Source organism: Anas acuta, chromosome 1 (genome assembly GCF_963932015.1).
Source record: "Anas acuta chromosome 1, bAnaAcu1.1, whole genome shotgun sequence".
Lineage (NCBI taxonomy): Eukaryota > Metazoa > Chordata > Aves > Anseriformes > Anatidae > Anas > Anas acuta.
Window position 1 is genome coordinate 139,610,590 of NC_088979.1, and position 19,385 is coordinate 139,629,974.

At 38.8% G+C, this 19,385-nt stretch overlaps 1 protein-coding gene across 1 annotated transcript in view; it reads right to left on the bottom strand.

Moving 5' to 3' along the window:
- Window positions 1–19,385, bottom strand: part of LOC137844078 (caldesmon-like) — a 190,756-nt gene that overhangs the window by 130,636 nt on the left and 40,735 nt on the right. The window contains 1 exon segment of the mRNA XM_068660045.1: window positions 18,931–19,003. The gene's annotated coding sequence lies outside the window, so the exon portion shown is untranslated.

Genomic DNA, 19,385 nt, shown 5'->3' on the forward strand with positions numbered 1-19,385 from the left:
CTCTCTTGTCTGCTGGTACATCTTGAAAGCTTGTTATAATGGCATGGTTCTGGGTGACTACTTGATTGTAGAACATGGATAGAATGTCATCTTCTTTCCAATGTAAATGCAAAGGGAAACCTCAGCACCGTATTCTAGGGGAAGCATGGTGACACATAACAAGAACTCTTGTGTCTGCAAGCATGCACCAACAGTAAGGTTTTCCATACATTTTTGAGAATAAGACCATGTCCAAAAAAAAAAGTCACAGGACTGTCCCTGTCCTTGCTTCTCCCTCCCCACCATGCTCATTAGTGCAATCAGATGATCATCTCTGTTCTCCTTGGGGTTCCTTTGTGTATCCCATGTGAAAGTGGCCAGCCCAACTACTTCCAGAAAGATCATTTCAAGAATGTGAGCCGTGGAGAACAGCAGACACATTGCTCAGTCTGAATGATCCACACTACTACCATGACCACAGCTGCAGCTGGTATCCTGGCAGAATAAATCCTGGGACCTCTCTGTACTAGAAAGGAACTACAGCAGTGTGCCTGCCAGATTTGTCTGAAGGATGAGCCCATTGTTTTGATCATTTTCTTACTCTTTCTTGTACTATAAGATAACAACATACAGACAGTACAAGATAAGAGGCTCAGTCCTTGTTACATGCTTTTCATCAGTCAAAAGAATGATTTTCAGCTGCCAAACTACAAGTGGAATTTGTCTACAAAACACAACCTGAGTTCCATTAACATCGTGGCATCAGTACTTAGGGTACGATGCTCTATGCATTGAACTATTCACTCCTTGCAACTAAGAGAATAATGACGGCTCATGTCTACAGATGGCTGCATCAAGTAGCTAGACATTTAAAAGGAGACTAAAACCAGGGCAACCCTTCTACTTCACTGGAGCAAATGCAAATTCTCGATATGAAGATTTTCATTCTGGAGGTAGGGTAACAGAAAGCAAAACACAGATAACACTAATATTAAATGTTAATAAACAAAGCTACTAACAATTATTAGGGTTCTAGCCCATTTTATAATGGGCTAGAACATATTCTTAAGTAGAATATATTAGTAGTTGAGCATGTTAGTGGGTTGCTAATTATTCCTAATGAGCAATGATGTCATTTTCCATGGGTATCTGTAAGATACATCATTCGTATCAGTAACTTCACTGTAAATTCCTGTGATCACTGACCAGCCCCTTATAAAGTAAACTTGGAAAAAAAGTACTGAATTTAGAAGCTGAATTTAGAACACTGGAAGAGGCTCATTAAATATGCTACCCATGCCTTGCTCTCAAGCTCAAAAATAAGTTCTGACAGACTTGTTTTGGCCAACGTGCAGGTTTCTAGGGAGAAGCAAGATATAGATTACTGAAGGTATAAATGACAGTTCAGTGTCTATGCCTCATAAGTTTTAAGTTTTACTGGGATACATGTACCTTCTATCTTAGAAGATTCTTCAGGAAAAATTCTATCACCTTCAGATTGTAAAAAAAAATATCCTTGATCTAGTTAACCTTATTTTTACTTATGGTTACACTCATTTACATTTAAAGATGATGTACCACTCCATGAATGGACAAATTAGTCTTTTTTTTTTTTTTTTCCAGTCTATTTTGAGATTGGGAGAGCAGTGAAAGTTTTTTATCTCAATTTTAGTAAGGCTTTTGACACTTGTCTCATAGGGTATAACATCCCTTTGACAAAGAGGTGGATTGAAAACTGGAAGAACTGCCAGGCCCAGAAGGCAGTGACCAGGGTCACAAAGTCCAGCTGGAAGCTGATCACTAACAGTGTACCCCATAGGTCAACACTGGGGCCCATATTGCATAACATCTGTTTTAATGGGCTCGATGAGGGAACTGAGCACACCCTCAGCAAGTTTGCAGACAATATAAAACTGAAAGCAGTGGCTGGTACACCAGATGCCTGTGCTGCTATCAGAAGGACCTTAAGAAGTTCAAGAATGGGCCAAAACAGAACCATATGAATTTTAATAAAGAGGTTATAGAGTCCTCATCTTTGGAGATATTCAGCACCTGACTCGACACAAGCCTGGGCAACCTCCTTTAGTTCACCCTGCTTTGAGCAGGGGCATTGGACTACAAAATCTCCAGAATTCTCTTCCAGTTGCAATTGTTCTGTGATAACCGTACACAGATATATCTTGCAATAAATGTTGCACTAAATACAGTGTGCAAACATACAAAACATACTATCTGTCATAATATAAAAGTAGAACAGGCCAGCTGCTTAGGTAATCACCTATCTAGTGTAAGCTAGTCCTCCATATTACAATTTGAAACAGTTGAAGATACGAACAATGCACATTAAAAAGGCTTTGTTGTAAAGAACAAATGTCAGTGCTTCCCAGATAATAACAATTGCTTTTACCAGACTTTTTAACAACTCAGCATCTTACAGAAACTGCTGTAATTACTGCTATAATCAACATCATAACTTACAATAACACTTGCAATTAACATATGGTAAATAGCATCAGCCAATTAGACTATCATGTGCCCTGTACATCTGATTCCTGTTTTCACTGGAATGCAACTATTTGTGCTGGATCTTGTCCAGGGTCTCTGCTTTGGCCTCTAACGCTCTTTAGATGAGCAACCCTCAACTTTCTGCTGTAGTTAAGGGGAAAGACAAGATTTCTGTGCATATGAATTAGGTCATAGATATGAACCTTGAAAGGAGATTCATTAGTCATTTTTAGAGCTCCACTACTTTAAAGTAGAAGAAAATAAATCACAGAAAACATCCCCTTCATCACTGCATACCATCATCATAGACAGCAAAGTTAAATCTGTATTAATTACACATAGCCTACCATTTCTCCTTTTGTTCCCTGAGCATGCTTTCCCTTTTCTTTTTTGTTAAACTTCGAGGTCTAGAAACAAATGCAGGGAATTTATTTAATTACTCACAATCAAATCTCTGCTGTTGCTGAGTGACTTCTATGGATGGCCAAGGATTCAGTGTTTCCAGGGCCATCTATAGGTTCTCAGGACTTGGCAGGACTGGATGGTTCATCTTAACAATTAAGTAATCTGTGTACTATCAACAATCCCTTTCCTCAGAGGTGCCGCTTCCTCTAAAGCAACAGACTTTAAGTAGCAACATGACTGTTTCAGAGTGGTAATGACTGACTTTTCCTTTGCCCACAGTCTTGCCCAAAGTCTCCAGCTTCAGCTCCTGACAGAACTGTGATCCCCCCAACACATGGTGCTCAACAAACCACAGAACAGAAATATCATATGCGAAGCCCCCTCTTGCACATAAAAAAAGCACAAAACAACTAGGAACTCAAAGCAACAACATGACCAAGATATGAAGAAAAAACGTGAACTATCTTAAAACTTCCATTTTTATTGCTCTGACTTATTGCTCTGACTTTCCAAAACCAAAATCTAAGGAACATATTCCAAATTAAGAAACCATCACAGAAATTCTTTGTTTTTACCTGCCTCAGGAATTTATGCTAGAGGAGCAAAAGAGTCCTTTATCAAAATAATTCCACCACTTGCAGGCTGACATTTTTATTTAGGGTCCCAGAGGAAAAGCACGTTAAGGAGCCCCTGCCACTATTATGGCTCAGGCTACAGAAGACATCTTGGGTCTTCAAAAGATACCTGTTACCACCAAAAGAAAGCTGACCTGAGACTCAAGACAGGACTTATCTGCCCAGCTCTGCTATGTGATTTGGGGAAAGGGTTTGGGGTGGGAGCAATGGAGGAAGGTTGCATCTGTGCTTCTTCCCCTGTCGCCCCCCCATTCTCATCTACTCAGACATTATATCTTTGAGGTCTTGGGATGTTTTTCATTAATAACAGTTCTTGAGTTCCCCACAAGTGTGGTAACAAACTGTTAACCAAGTGCAGATAGTGGTATGTTTCAGTTTCTTTTCTTCAGGATATAGTTAGAGAAAATACTGATAGAAAGTCAAAGGAGGCATGCAAAAATTTCCACACTAAACTAGTGGCTGCATGTTAGAATCAAGAAAAGGGCCCATTATGAGCAATGGAAGCTTTGCTTCAGTCTGAAAGGCAAAGCTCATTTGACATTTCCATCTGTGTAATGTACATGGCAAAGGCTTGCATGCAGTGTTCCATCGTGTTCTTGATGCTGTCAAATACAGAAAAGGAAGAAAATGGAAACATGAATCAATGAAGTCATTTTCCTTCCCATATACTACCTCAGGCTGAAATGATGTCAGAATTCACAAGAAAAACAAGTTTGAGTGGCACCAACATTTCAGAGGAGGAAATCCAAAGGAAAATCATATCCATCAAAAACTGGTGCTGATGATTCAACAGGCAGCATCCCTACTGCAAAATCAGTAATGAACTGATTTTGTCTGTGTGATGCATGGCTGTCATTGCTGGGAGTTTGGGCTTTCATAAGAGAGGGAAGGACCATACCATCTTCCCAGACAACCAAATCCTGAAGGGTCTGTAAGACTGGCTCCCTTTACTTTCAAGTCATCCAGCCTCCTGCTGAGATGTAAAAGTCATACTGGTCTAGTAACCACTGTAATTTCTGACAGCTCTCAAGATGTACTTGTACCCTACCTAGACTTATCAGACTACCAAGTCTGATCCTGGCTTGCTACCATTTCATATGCCATACTATTCAGTACAGAAGCCTCTATTTGAGGTAAAATTTGATGGGTATGGAAGAAAAGAGGTAGAAGGAAAATATACCCATTTTTCCCCTTGGTTGTCACTTTCTAGAAAGACAGGTGAGGAAGGTACATGGCACCTTAGCTGATGTATTAGCTATTGCTGTCATTTCAGGGTAACCTTATACTTGGAAAGAAATGTGGCAAGCTTGAACCACATTAAAGCCCTTATTTAGCAAAATGCTCTGAAACACATGCTTACAGTTAAGCATGTGCCTAAATGCTTTGCTGAATTAGGACCTATGCTGGTAAAAGGGGCAATTGATTAATGGTTTCTGACAACCACCAGAAACTAATGAGCCACAGACCTCCGCTTTTTCCTCCAAATGACTGTACTTAAACCCGAAGGAAATTTCATTATGGAAACAGAAAACACTTATAAATAAATCATACGTGTCTCCTTTGCAAATATTAATTTTTATCTGCAATTAGTGGTAAACCCAAACTTCCTTTCATACAGTAATCTGAGACAGTGCCATTTGCCCCGTGTAACTGGTTACTCATTCAAACACATAAATTTCTTTCTAGAACTGCAAGTTGTATGGAAAGCTGCACGAACCCAGCTAAATCAACCATGGAATATTCAGCATCCAACATACTAACTGAAAGGTTGCCTCACTGCATCATAAGCTTCAGAATGAATCAAGCCAGCTCCGTGCAATCCACCTAGAAACAAAGAGCCCAGTAACAAAGTGCTGAAACCAGCTTCAAGCCGCTGCACATTTAGCCTCAGTGAGGTGTTAGAGGATCAGATCCCAGGGAATTAACACAAACTATTCAAGTCCTTCCACATGGGAAAGAGAAAAGGTCTGAAACAGTGAGAGGAAATGACTTGTCCAAGATAACCTTGGTCCTCTTAAGATGCAAACCGGCTCTCTATTTGCCAAGCTGTACCCCATCAAAGAGTCTTTTTAACTGGCAACGTGTTTTATCTGGCTTCACTTTATTTTTATTTAGAGAGACAGGAAAGACCTGTGGCCAAGGCACATCACTGGAGCCATGGCATTCAACTCTAAGGTCAACTTTATCTAAATACCATTAAACAACTCATTTTATTTTTCCTACCACCATTGTTGTTATTTCAAGCACAGGCAACACCTCCAGTATGACAAAAGCAATAACTGCTGTTAACACTGTGATGTCTTAATCTACCAGGCATACCTAGAAACATCAAAACCACAAGCTAAAAAATAGGGACACTAATATCTGAGTTCTCATTGTGCCATTCATAAAATATCTAAAATTATTCTCCCTCTTTCCATGTGTATTTTAGTCATCTGAACCAGATTTCAAGAGTAGACAGATGCTATGTAATTAAAAAAGCATTAAAAATTTGATGACATACACCAAGGTTTTAATGGGTGTTTACAGAGCTCGAAGGGCATAAATAACACCAGGATTCATAAAAGATGATAACTGAGTTGTTCCCTTCATTCACATACTCTTTCCTGTAAGTGTATTAATTCACCTATAATTCTAAAAAAGAAAAAAAAAATGGAGAAAAAAAAAAAAAAAAGTATTTAGTAGTTTGCATTCTTAACTGTGGTTGACTAGTTACCTGAGACTGAGGTTTCACAATCAGTAGGTTTATGCACACACATCACCAAAAACTGCAAATTCAGTCATCTGTGATCGCATTATTGTCCTATTCGTTTACAGAGCATTACACATTTATACCAGCCCTGTGACAGCTTTGCAAGCATAGGCAACATCTAATCCAACAAAAATCCTGCCAACGTAGTTAACCTGTCAGTTTCCTTGCTAGTGATATGAATTAGCAGAGAGAATTCATACCAGAGTTGCATTACATGTCTAAACTACAATGTTTCTTACTAATTACTAGGAGCCCTAATGCACAATTTATGTTATCACTGAACCATGACCTAATAGTAAGAAGGGGACTTCAACTTCCACAGTGCAGTTTAAATGTTTCTTGAATATCCATACCTTTGTAACAGAGACAAGAACTCAAAGACAGATCTGAGGAAAGAGAAATGACAGGACTGACATGTCTGAGACTTGGGAAAATGACCAAAATTTATCCAGCCAGTGGAAAAAAAAAAAAAAAAGAAAAAAAGTTTCAGTTCCCTGGGTTTGGATCAGATCAAATATGCACACACACTAACAATGCCCCAGAGGAAAGGGTGGGAAGGGAAAAGGAAAACATTTGATTTTTCTTCATAAGTCTATATAAATAAGATATTACATTACTAAGCAAATATTAAATGTGTTTACACTTCTGTTACACTGTGAAGAGGAAAACAAGTGTTTACCTTTGCATACCTGACAGTTTCCAATATGTTTATTATAACTGAGATCTTGACCCAAAACCTACTAGAAAGCCTATTTCAGGTTTCTGTGGATGTCAGTTAACAGTTTGTAAAAGCTCATACTACATAAACGGTCTATGTATCTACCACAGTAATGTGCACAAGATATTTCTAGGGTCAGACAGAAAACTTTCAGCACACTTTCAAAAAGAAAGACAAGGTGGTGAGCTTAAAAACATATGTCTTTACTCATTCAGTGCATGGGAAAGTTTGAAACAGCAGTTACTTCCTATTCCTAGCACAGTGAAAGTCTGCAGGGTATCAGTTATTACCCTATGAGGTGAACTTTGATATTTGTAAAGATGAATACTGTAGCTAGCCAGCCACCAATGCAAGAAAGCTTATTCCTTTAGCAAGTCTTTTATTCTCGTCACATTGACCACATTCGCATTCAGCTTGATCCACACAGAGCTCCCTGGCTATGACAGAGTTCACCATGGATACTCTGGCTCCATCAGCTACACTCACACCTGGGAAAATAATGTAAAAACTTCATATTCTTCAAAAGATTAGAGACTTTACTTAATTATAGTAAGAGATACTCTGTGAACTCTCACCGCTATCTTTCATTACAATACAAAGTTCAATTCTGTATTTATTTAGCCTTTTATTTCCAGAGATTTTGCTCTACTGCAGAGTTATAACATACACACTTTTTCATTTCCTCTTTCCTTTACAAAGTAGAAGTTGGCTTGAAATGATGGTGAAAGAACATATATGAACCTTTCACTACATGGTTGCTATTCTGAATTCAGCATAATCAAACTGTGACAAATGGATGTTAGGAACTGACAATTGCTTTGCTACCAATGTACATGATGTTAAATTAATACTTGGGGGGGAGGTACATGTTGTCTTCCTCATTAGCATTCATCTGAGTGTCTAGGAAGCTTGCAGAAGACCAAGTATAGATCTGGATGATTCCCTCACTGCTATGGTAAATTCACTTCAAAGACTCCAAAAGTCTTTCAGTTGTGGGGAAACAAAGAGGATTAGAGGAGCAAGTACCTTGCCTTAAGCTGTTCCTCTTGTGTGGAAGGAGTGTGGCTTCTCCTCTAATAACATGTTATCTTCCACGAGACTTGCTCCACTTTCAACAAAACATGTTTGTTCTTCTGTCATAGCGTTGCCACTTTCTTCTCAAGATTTCTAAAACCAGATATTAAAACTGAATATGAAGCACACCCATAGGTGCTAAAGAAACTTGGCTCCAGATCCATCCTGCTCTCCTGAAGTGTTTTTCTAATTGCTGTTCTCCTAATGACTGTCAAAAACTCATTGAAGCATTTCATATGCATTTCCCTCTTTGCTCTAGGGCTTGCCTCCCTATTTCAGCCTGTTTTGTTTTTCAGTTTGATATCTCCCATGAAGCCACTTGGTCCTAATGTGCCTGAATACATTTGCAACTTAAGTCATTTGATTAAAAAGAACAAGTTTCTTCATTGATACATATTTTGCTATTAATTGCTTAAAAAAGTCCTATAAAAGACAGGAACTGTGAGTAAAGGCACTATCGAGTAGTGTCAAAACATGCAAAAACAGGCAATGTTCAGCTTAGAGAATTCTGAATGCAAAGGCCAGATCTCCCCAAAAGTCATATTAGTTTGGTAACAGATAGTGAACTACTAAACAAGGCAGTAGTTCTCAGTTCTTATAATAAATAAATAAAACCCAACACACAGAGCTGATAGCGTATGTCCCTGGAGAAATAATGTCATATGGCTCTAAACACAGCAATTACAAAGAATGCTCCATTTTTTAACATGTACTGACTGGTCAGTTCCCAGCTAGAGTCCTGAGTCCATCTGCAAGTGCATTGCTTTGGGAAAGCTGGGGAATTGCACAAGGGTCCAAAAGAGGACAGTAAATGTTATCAGAGATCTAGGTGACACAGCCTCCATGGAAAGTTTCAATTTACCTAAAAGACATGGTAAGTGTCCTCATACGTGTTAAGGGAGAAGAGAATGACAAAGTCTTCATATCCACTGAGGGAAGAACAGACAAAGCATAACATAAATTAGATGGATAATCTAAACCTTGAAACTAGTAGTTTCCCTATCGGTTAAGACACTAGGAGAAACTATGTGAGGAGGAGGATAATTAAACACCATTACAAATCAACTGAGGAAAAACATAAAGCTCTGCATGGGACACTTTCAGAACAGGGAACACCACTCAAAAACCATTTAAGTAGGAATCTTCGTTTGGGCTACTAGGATGGACTGGATTACTTACCAACATTTTCTCTGGCCTAGAATTTGCATTTTGCAACACCACCTGCCAGAATTTCAGTATAAGTGCTATGCATGTGTCTTGAACAAGAACAGCAGTAAACTGGAGCTCATCAAAAGACCACAGGAAGGGAAAGTCCTTACGTTCTCTACAGAAGCACTTGCAGAGAAAGATTCCTAAAGATTCAACTGGCAAGTCAGTATGTCCTTATAGCCAAAAAGTATCAGAAATCAATGATATGTAACAAAACCAGAACCCGAAATACTGACTATGGACACTGTGTTAACCATAGATAACCATCAAATCGATGTACAAAACCCCAACCTAATGCCAGATCGGAATAGCTATAGAAGTATAATGAAATCAAGATGCAGATTTTTTTTAATTTATTTTTGCCAAGAGGACGGTTTTAAAGTCCATTAACTCCATTTCTTTTTCTTAAAGCAAAAATATCCGAACCTGAAAATTCAGAGACTCTAAAGAGATACAACAGCCAGTTACTAGCTTTGACTTTTACTGAGTGACTATTTCCTGCCCATAAAAATCTCCCCCTAAATACTACTATTTTCACTGGAAATTCTCTGCATATTTAATTTACTTATACTATTCCTTTTATTATTGAGCTCTGCTCTGTTATTTTTATTCGGATCATGAGAATAACATCAGCGATACCCATTGTGGCTGCTGTCCTACCAACTTCAGTATCCTGATTCCAACAGTGACTATGAGGTATTCAGAAGAAGATAAACCCATGATTCAATGATCAGATTGTGCAATAACAAGCAGGATAAGGCAGGTGAATTCTTTTCCAAATCCCTCAGCATTCAGCTTCCACTCTGGAGCATGAGATCTGCTTACCCTTAACTTCACAGGCACATCCACACTTTTTATTAAGTCATAAAACAAAATCTTTTATATCCAAGCTACTTAATCATCTTGCCAAGAATTTGATTAACTAAAATTCTGGAACAGATAGAGGGGAAAAAATGCAGCAGTAGACTTTTCCCCAAAACACAAAGTAGTAGTAATTCTGTGTTACATAACAGAGTGAGGCATATGAAAATATGAAAGGTTTACAGAAAAAAAAAAAAAAAAAAGGAAAAAAAAAAAAAAACACATCCAAAGCAACACCCCAGTTCTGTCCCAAGAAGAACATAGGTAAGCCAGAATCAATCAGTGCTTCAAAATAGCTGCCTTCATACACATAGAATTGGAGGTTGGATCAAAAACACACTCAGATCTTAGCTTCATAGTGCTGGCTCACCTTTAGGAAAACAAATAAAACCCCAAAACGCTGCTTTATTTTGTAATTCACTGAAGCTTTGAAGTTTGGGTCCATGCTGTGGCCAGCTCATCCAGACTTGTGTGCGGGCTCAGAACAGACCTGTATTCCCTGTGGGCCCATCCACCTCACCTTACTGCTGTCTCAGGCATATTCACTTCATACAGGTGAATCCTTTAGCATAAATCTAAAAAGAGCTGGAAGGAAGGGTCCAAGACCCTCTTAGTTTAAAGCAAAACTGTCTTTTACCTATAACTGGGTAGCTCAACTTAATACTTAGGCGACCGTGGGGTTTACTAAGTCAACACTGGAAGACCTTTGTGGGGACCAGGCTCCAAACCCAGCTCTCTTCTAAACAATTGAGCTAGTTGTGAGACTGACAACAGTACTATGGCAGGAAGGATGTCTGCAAATGCTGTTCAAACCCAGCCAAATACAGGCTACACTTTCAGCAAGTGCAATGTGCATCTCTACTTTCTGTGTTGTTACGCAGGCACAATCTCCTGTCCCTGCTGAGGAGACACTGTCCTCTGCTCATAACTATCTATGGTTATGTCCTTAGTCTAGCTAAATGTAAATTCTACGCAACTTTTTTTTTATTTTCATATTCTTTAGAAGTGGTCATTTAGGGGGTTGCTTGATTGGGATGTTTTTCTGTTTGTTCACTTCACTTGCAAGCTGGACAGTGTACAGAGGAGACATTTACATCTGAGTCAGAACCTCGTATGTTCCTCTTATATTTAAAGCTGGATCACAGTTCAGATTAAACAATGCCAACATTTTCAAATTGCCCTCAGAAGATTTTAGCTGGAATATCTTCTAGACAGCAGCTTTTCTTGGGAAGTTCACCTTAGGCCAAAATCCAATAGAAGTGTTTTGTGCAAGAATTGAACTGCAGCCCTAAAACAGAGCTCCGTTTTGTGCTAGATATAAAATTGGAAAAGGGGAATGAAAGTGTTTCTGACTCTATCCCTTCCCTATTTCTTTGGAGTGAATTCAGCACCAGGGGTGCACTTCCATCTTTTTTGTCCTAATATGATGTGTGGTGGAAAATGCAGAATAGTCACCTGTAACCTCCTCTGTTCCCCAAGAGCAGATGCACCTTAGCACATCTTCCTTGCATTTTTCTAAACTTTCATGCACCTTTCACTCCTAAACTATAGCTATAGTCTACAGCAAAAGCCTTCACTTGAGCAGTAACTTTGACACTACTGGTTTTGTAATCTTTGAACTGCCAAATTATAACCAGCTATATACACTTGAACCATCCCCAAGAAAACTCTTTTTCCCAATTACGTTTATCATCAGCCACCTAACAACATTTACTTCCAAATATAAATGTAGCTTAGTAAAACTGTAAATCACTGATGTATTTTTAAGCCTCAGGGACCATTACTGCAAATTTCCCAACTCTCATAAACATTACCACTCCTGATTAAAAAGACTTCCCATGAATCAGCCTGGCTCTCAGGTATGTTACAACACTCAAAGAGCTCTTCACAAGGTATATACCATCAATAACACCAACTCCTCACAAATTAACATCAACTGGATATTTCTGCAGTTAAAACTTCACCAGCTTTGTGTTTCACAAAGACGATGGGCAGGGGAGAGGTGGATAAATATGCTTCTGGCTGCATCTGCTTCATGCAGCGGGGTCTGACACAGTTTTCTTTAATCCAGTAAATCCATATGCTGTGCCAGGAAGTGGATTACCAGCCTGAGTTCAGAAGAAGTGTCACGTGTCACCATTTACTGAACTGTCACCAGTTCAGAGTATATGTAAAATTAATGTTTTATTCTCCCTATGCTCCACTCCTAGATCTGCTGTTTTTTTGTTTGTTCAATTGGTAATATTACATTTATACTGCACTGATATGAACACACCTAGACAAAAGACAGGCTTGCTTCTTTTTTCAAGATTTTCAGATTTTCAGCTGATTGCATGCTTGCTTCTTCAGGTCTCTTAAAATAAAAATCAACAGCTGGGCAAAACAAAGCAAATTTGTACACGTTAAGATGTGTTCTCAGTAGTCATCTATTTAACTTTGCAGGGGCTACACTTGGCAGAGTTCATCCTCTTCATTTGATTTAGTTCCCTTCTTTTTTAGCAAAGAAGATGAAAAATGGTTATGCACAAACAATTTTTGACGATAGTGCTCCTCAGTTTTCTCAAGCCTGAACAACATAAGCTTTCAGGTCATATAATGTGGTTTGCTTCAGCCTCTCACCCATTTATTTTACATTTCCACTTCTTTATATTTTCTATATCATGTACAAACTTATGCTGACCCTCACGTCAGCCTTACAAAATATAGCTACTATAGTGTTATCTTCTAACATATATGGACACAGGGGCCAAGAGGTTAAATGACTCTGATAAGATCACACCATCAGCAGAAAGCAGGGTCAGAACTCACAGGATGATTCCAGCCTCCCAACAACATAGGCCTGTCTTTAGGTACAAACTCAGGGCATCTTCCAGCCATTTTTTCATCTTCGAAAGGTGTCATCAAAATTTTAAATCAAACAGCTCAAAGGGTTTAAAGCTGGACATGTTTGTTCCAGGTTCTTTAGAGTATACACCACATTGGAGCATGATGTGGCAGCAAAAAGAGTTCAAGCAATATTAAAGGAAATATAAAGGCAACCTCACAGGGCAAAAAGGTAATATCCCTAACAGCTCTGTGGTGATCACACCTGGAATACTTCACTCAGCTGTGGAGAACTCATTTCCTGAATGATAACAATCCAGAGGAAGATGACAAGAGAGCTATAAAGAACGTTAGGTAAGCAGAGAGGGACTGACCTACAGAGAGGAATTAAAAAGAGCTAACTAAATCCTGAGAAGTGGATGTGACAACTGTCTACACATATTAGAAGAGCATTAGCAAGGGCAGAGAATGATTTTATAGTGAAGTGAAAGTGAAAACTGCATGCAGTAGTATTAAATTTAAAATCATGAAAACATTCATCAAAAAATAATTTTAACAGTAAAATCTACTAGACTATGGGTTAGACCTAATAATACTTTAACTAACACTCCCACTTCTCAAACTCTGGTCTTTTAAGAATACAAAACTTGACAGCTAACTCTTGAAAAAGAATCTATTTTGAAATTTTTAGTTGAAAACAAGTTTTGAAATTTCTCAAATAAAATACGCTAACCCCAGCTGGAGGGATTTCAGGGATCCTTAACCCTGAGGCATTACAGCTATGTCTGGGTCATTGCATTTGTGCTGCCCCAGGCATAAGCTTCAGTTTTGATTGGATTCTCCCAGACACAAGTGAACCAGCCCATGAGTGTGTCCCACAGCAAGGCTGTGGATCCTGTTTCATCCAACCATCCTGAAGAAAAATCACATAAATAAATGCCAGATCCTATTCCAGCATTTATTTGGATGATTTGCAATAAGAGAACTAAACGACTCAATATTTAGAGTTTTCTGCTTCTCCTCATATTCTCCAGGACACAGTGCAGAAGGGGATCTTGTTGACAGTCCGTCAGGATGGAGAAGGCTCCGTTTGCCAAACCTGAGCAAACAGCCTTGCAACAGTTTAAGGACTCTCTCATCCACTTGTTTGTCCTCCCTTGACAAGTCTGCCAACAAGAATAAGTATGCTTGGGCCTTAGGCAGTCAGGTTCACTGCACTCCTGTTTTTCACCTGAATAACAGCATAATATTTCACTACTGGGCGTTTATTGAGGTCAAGATCAATGGATGAAAAGCAGAAAAGCACAAGGAAGCCACACATTTCCTTTATAATAATGTCAACTTGTGATTCCTTTGTCTTAGGAAACACCTTTTTTTTTTTTTTTTTTTGCTATCAAAATTTAATGTCAAATTTTAAAGGGTTCAATTTGTCTTACTTTATTAAACCTGCAATCCTTAAGAAAAACAGTGGCTTTCTACTCCATGAAATATGTGCACAAACAATAAGTACATCAAAAGCCTATTGCTTGCTGGCCAATTTCCATATAACCTAATATGGTTAAGAAAACGTTTGACTGGATCCCAGAGCTGAGTGCCAAACTTAACAACTCTGCAGTAAGCAGAGTGCCACAGAGCCCTCTGCTTATCCTCACTGTAATTTCACTTTGGTGCAGTTACTACCTATTCACATGAACTAGACCATAATTGTACTTCTACACAGTTAACAAAACACAGACACTTTTGCTCTCTGTCCCTTGCCAAAGGAGATTAACACTAGCTGCCGTACAAGGCTTTTGGAGATGGAAGCTCCTTGGAGTGCTTCCCTTTCGGGCTAGATATATTAAGGAAATCCTGGGTTTCCCAAGGATATAAAAGAACATGCACTGTATGAGGCACTCTGGTGTTTATGTAAACATCCCAGAAAGAGGATGTTTACATATTCTTGCTCCAGTGCAAGAATACACTTTCTATATCTACAGCTAATGTACACATTAGAGGTTTACCAATATCCAATCTATATGAACTCTTTCTGGTTACTGCTGCTGTTTATGAAACTTGGCAATGTGCAGATTGCTTACTTGTTTCCATCTGAGCCCACCACAAAAAAAAAAAAAAAAAACTTTGTCCACTTGTGTTTCTTGCATTTCTTCCTTCTGTCATATTTCATTTAGCAGCAAGGTTTAGGATTTTTTTAATAGATGAGAGAAAAAAGGGTGACAACACAAATGAAAGACTGACTTTGATCATGACATTAAAGTCACACTTCAGTCCTCTCATTCTCAAATCTAACACTGCTGAAAGCATTGTGAAGACGGATAACAGGGATTTGGTGACAGGAAAAATGGATCACTGAGCTTATATCAGCAAAACAAGTCACTTTAGGCATTAGAAGAACAATGCCACCTTGATTATGCAAAAGGGTTAGACAGCCTCTCCCAGATCATTTCCTATGAGATCATACACAGACTTGGAAACAGAGGGGACTGGTTTCAGGAAGTTTGGAAGCCTTTTATGGATTATATTAACAAGGCACAGGCTGTTCCCAAAAAGTGATTGTACATCAAATTCCAGTACTGCCACATGCCCTTGGTTGGAATGACTTTAGCGTATATGATAGTACTAACAAACATTAGGGAAGCAGCAACTCTGTCATTCAATCCCCGTGATTTGTTTTTTTATTATTATTATTTTTGAAAGGAAGGGGTACTAGTTACATTTTTCTAGGTGTGGATGGCATTCAGTTAAAAAAAAAAAAAAAAAGTAGATTAAACAATATGTAAAATAATAAAATTCAGGAAAAAATGTTGAAATTAGTAAATGACTGGTAGTTTTGACTAGTCTACAATGAGATATTTGTTAGGTTCCCTAAGCTCTAAAGCATCCTATAGAGGTTAGCCACAACTTTGTAAAAAAGCTAGATAACTGTCTTACATAGGCAGAAAAAATGCTACACTACAAGATTTTGGAATGATACTCAATTAACTATTAGAGGTTCATTTTGACTTTTCCTCTACAGTAATAGAAAAATATGTGTCTATACAAAACTACATCCATGTTTGAAAAATAACTTCTTTATGCTATTTGAGATCTTAGCTAATGGATTTAGTGTCAAATGCATTTTTCAGTCAGTTTAATTCCCATTCTTCTCCAATGCAGAAAGTTAGAAAGAAAAACAGTTACTGCACTCCTCTAAAAATTAATGATGTGCATTTTCTAATTTTCAGAATTTCACCTCTAGCTATCATTGCCCTGGCAATGTGTATGAACAAGGCAGATGCCTCATATACCAGGACTGTCCTGTGGTTCCAGGCAGACCCATGTGTCCATAAGCACACCTCAAAGGTGCTGACAGTTTGGAAGTGTCAAGGCATTACAAAGACTCTGCCCTTCAGCCTCTTTAGTGAGGCAATACAAGGTTTATGCATCCCTTCAGTTTCACGTTAATTCTTCAGTGATGCAGAAATTGCGTGCTGAGCTCTCTAAGGCCTGCAACTGCAAGATGCTGAGTTTCACTATGGGAGCACTGATATTACCAGATTTCATTCTCAGTTGAAAGTAATGCAACATAATTTTTTTTCAAGCAATGGGTCTCAAAGAAAAGTAATAGTCTTCCTTTCTGTTTGCAGACAGTGAAAGAGAGGCATGGATAAATGCAGTTATTTGCCCAAGCCCAAGCCATTCATGAGCAGAGCCTCCTGCACCTCAGTTAAGTGCTTCTCTCCACCAGGTTGTTCTTTCTCCTACCATCTGCACGGGTTGGATGTGGATATAATCTACATCACTGTGGCTGTCGCTGCAGAATCAAAACTCTTAGAATAATTATTTCCCTTGGGACATACTGCCGTTTCTTATATATAAGGCATCTTTGTTCTTCATTGGAAGGAAAGGAATTAAGAGGCACCTGAGCAAAGGAATGAAAAATTCACAATACATCAAATATGATTATTTGCTATCTGCTTAATGATAACTCTGTGCCAAAAAGGATGCAACAATTTTAAAGACAGCCATTGCCTTTGCTCAGCTTAGGGAACAATAACCCCTGATGCAATCTCCCAGGAATTCATCCTTAGTTGCAAATAACGATGGACAAGGCTCTAAATAAATGTCAGAAGGACCCATATCTTTTGCCCTGAAAATAATAAGACCTTTGGCCTTAACATTTCTTTGAAAAGTGCTTCAGAGAAGACTGTTACTCTGCAACAATGTTTCCTTCCATTAACATTTCCTCTTAAAATATATGGCCCAAAGGAGGAACACTAGACCTCAAATATACCACAAATATGGACAAGTCTGCCTGCAAACATTTGGAGGCTGGGAATTTGCCCAAAACCTTATCCTTACAGAACTAACCAGCTCTCTCTTAGCCATCATAGTGAACAACCTCAAAAAATAATTCCACTTCATTGGGGCAGCTCACCGACTGTATAATACATAGTTTTCCACTTCTTAAGGATAAATTATTCCTGACACCTGGAACTGAAACCTCTACACTTCTACCTGCAAATCAGGTATGTGTGGGATCCAATACTGTCCAATGATCGTTTATAGGTTTCTCCTTCTGGTTTTAGCTCTGTCTCCCCTCATCTCCCACCCCAGGCTGCGATAGCCAGAGCTCAGAAGAGCAGGCACATTACCGCTGACCACACAGAGTTAGTGTGCTGTTAGGGCTCTGACAAAGACAGACAGTGGGAGAGGGCTCTGGTGAACTCTAGTTATCACAAAAGGCTGACTAGAAAAGTGGCACCAATGGGCAACAAGATTCGAAGGCAAGGCTTTGTCTGCTCCTCACTCACTAGAAGCAATACAGACAGAGCCATCAGCTCTGCCATGTACAGCACTGTGACTTCTTAGGATGCTCACCAAAAAAAAAAAAAAAAAAAAAATCAAGATCGGGTCTGTGATACTCCTTGTCCAAGCCCTTGACAGTGGTCCTCACACTTCAGAGAGGTCTTCAGCAAACTCCACCATAAGGATGATTAGCCATTCAAGGCAAGTCATTTCCTCATCAATGCTGGCTTCGTCGCTTAAGTTTTAAATCCCTTTTAATTGTTTTCCTTAGTGATCACTACTGTAAGTCTGAACTGTATTGCTATTTTATAGAAATGTCCCATCCTTTTGGATCAGTGTGGTAATAAAATTTGCTACATGACGTAACTTCCACCCATGTAGTTAAAACAGTAGAGTTCCCTCACTTGGAGCAATTTGCACTAAACTGCATTTGTAAAACAAGTAAAGCCTGGGAAGGTTTATTATTAGCATTACTCCTGTCAAGTGTTGAAGCAACAATCTTTTGAAAGGCAAATCTCCTCCCACCTGGAAAGCAGAAATATTTTACATGTACCTATCAATCTAAAACCAGAACACCCAGAGAATGTTGTCATTGGCTTTGATAACATATTCAGCAATATTACCTTAATGACATATAATAGTCTCCATATTAATAATTTTTCGATAGGAGAAAGACAAGTATAGCTATTAAGCTGAAATAATTACCTGTGTACACAACTGATGTGAGCATAAAAAGATGGCCATGCATATGTTTAATGTACACAGATAAATGAGAATTAGTCTTGCCAAAGGAAGAAATGCTCCTTTCCAAATTCACATAGTGTCCAGGGACCACAAGAGCCACAACGTGGAAGAATTTCTCTGGTCTAGATTATCATGCACGTACCTACAATCCTTGACATATAAAACACCATCAGAAGGAAAAGTTACATGGAAAACTCCCACATACCCAGTTTCTGACAGTCAATTCAGCCAAGGACTACCAGAAAGTATCTTCCCATTGCATTGAATTAAGCTGTATACTAACCAGCCCAGAACAGTCTATTTCCACACCAGACCTTGAGTTTTGATGAAAACTAAGCTAAAATCATAGTGCTGCTCACAATAATAATTCTCAAATAAACAGTAAATACCTCCAGAAAAGAAAAACACACAATATAAACAGTAATAGTATATCTCACCAGTTATGATGTCCCTGAGCCTGGAAGATGCTGCCTCTTCAGCTCACGAGTAACCAAAGGATTATCACAGGCACTGGAAAGACAAAGTTGTGGGTTTATGGGTGGGAATGAAGAGTGCACAAAAAATGGAATAGTTTTACAGTAAGGATGATTTAAAAAGCAGAAAATCAGATCTTAAGCCTTGCTATGGTTACTAGGTACTGTTGTACCATTGAGTAAACTGGATTGCAGCTCCTTAATTTTCTCCAGCAACTCCTCCGTGAGGAACAAGGAAATCCCAACTGAGAAAGGGTAGTTCTGGCAAATTCTGCATTATGCATATCTGAAGTCCAATTAAGGGAAAAGAGTGGCCTCCACCTGCAGGGAAAGCTACTCCATGCACCTGATCCTGCTCCCATGACTGTAACCCAATCGCAACAGAATGCAACCCTGAGAACACCTTGGGAAGCATCAGT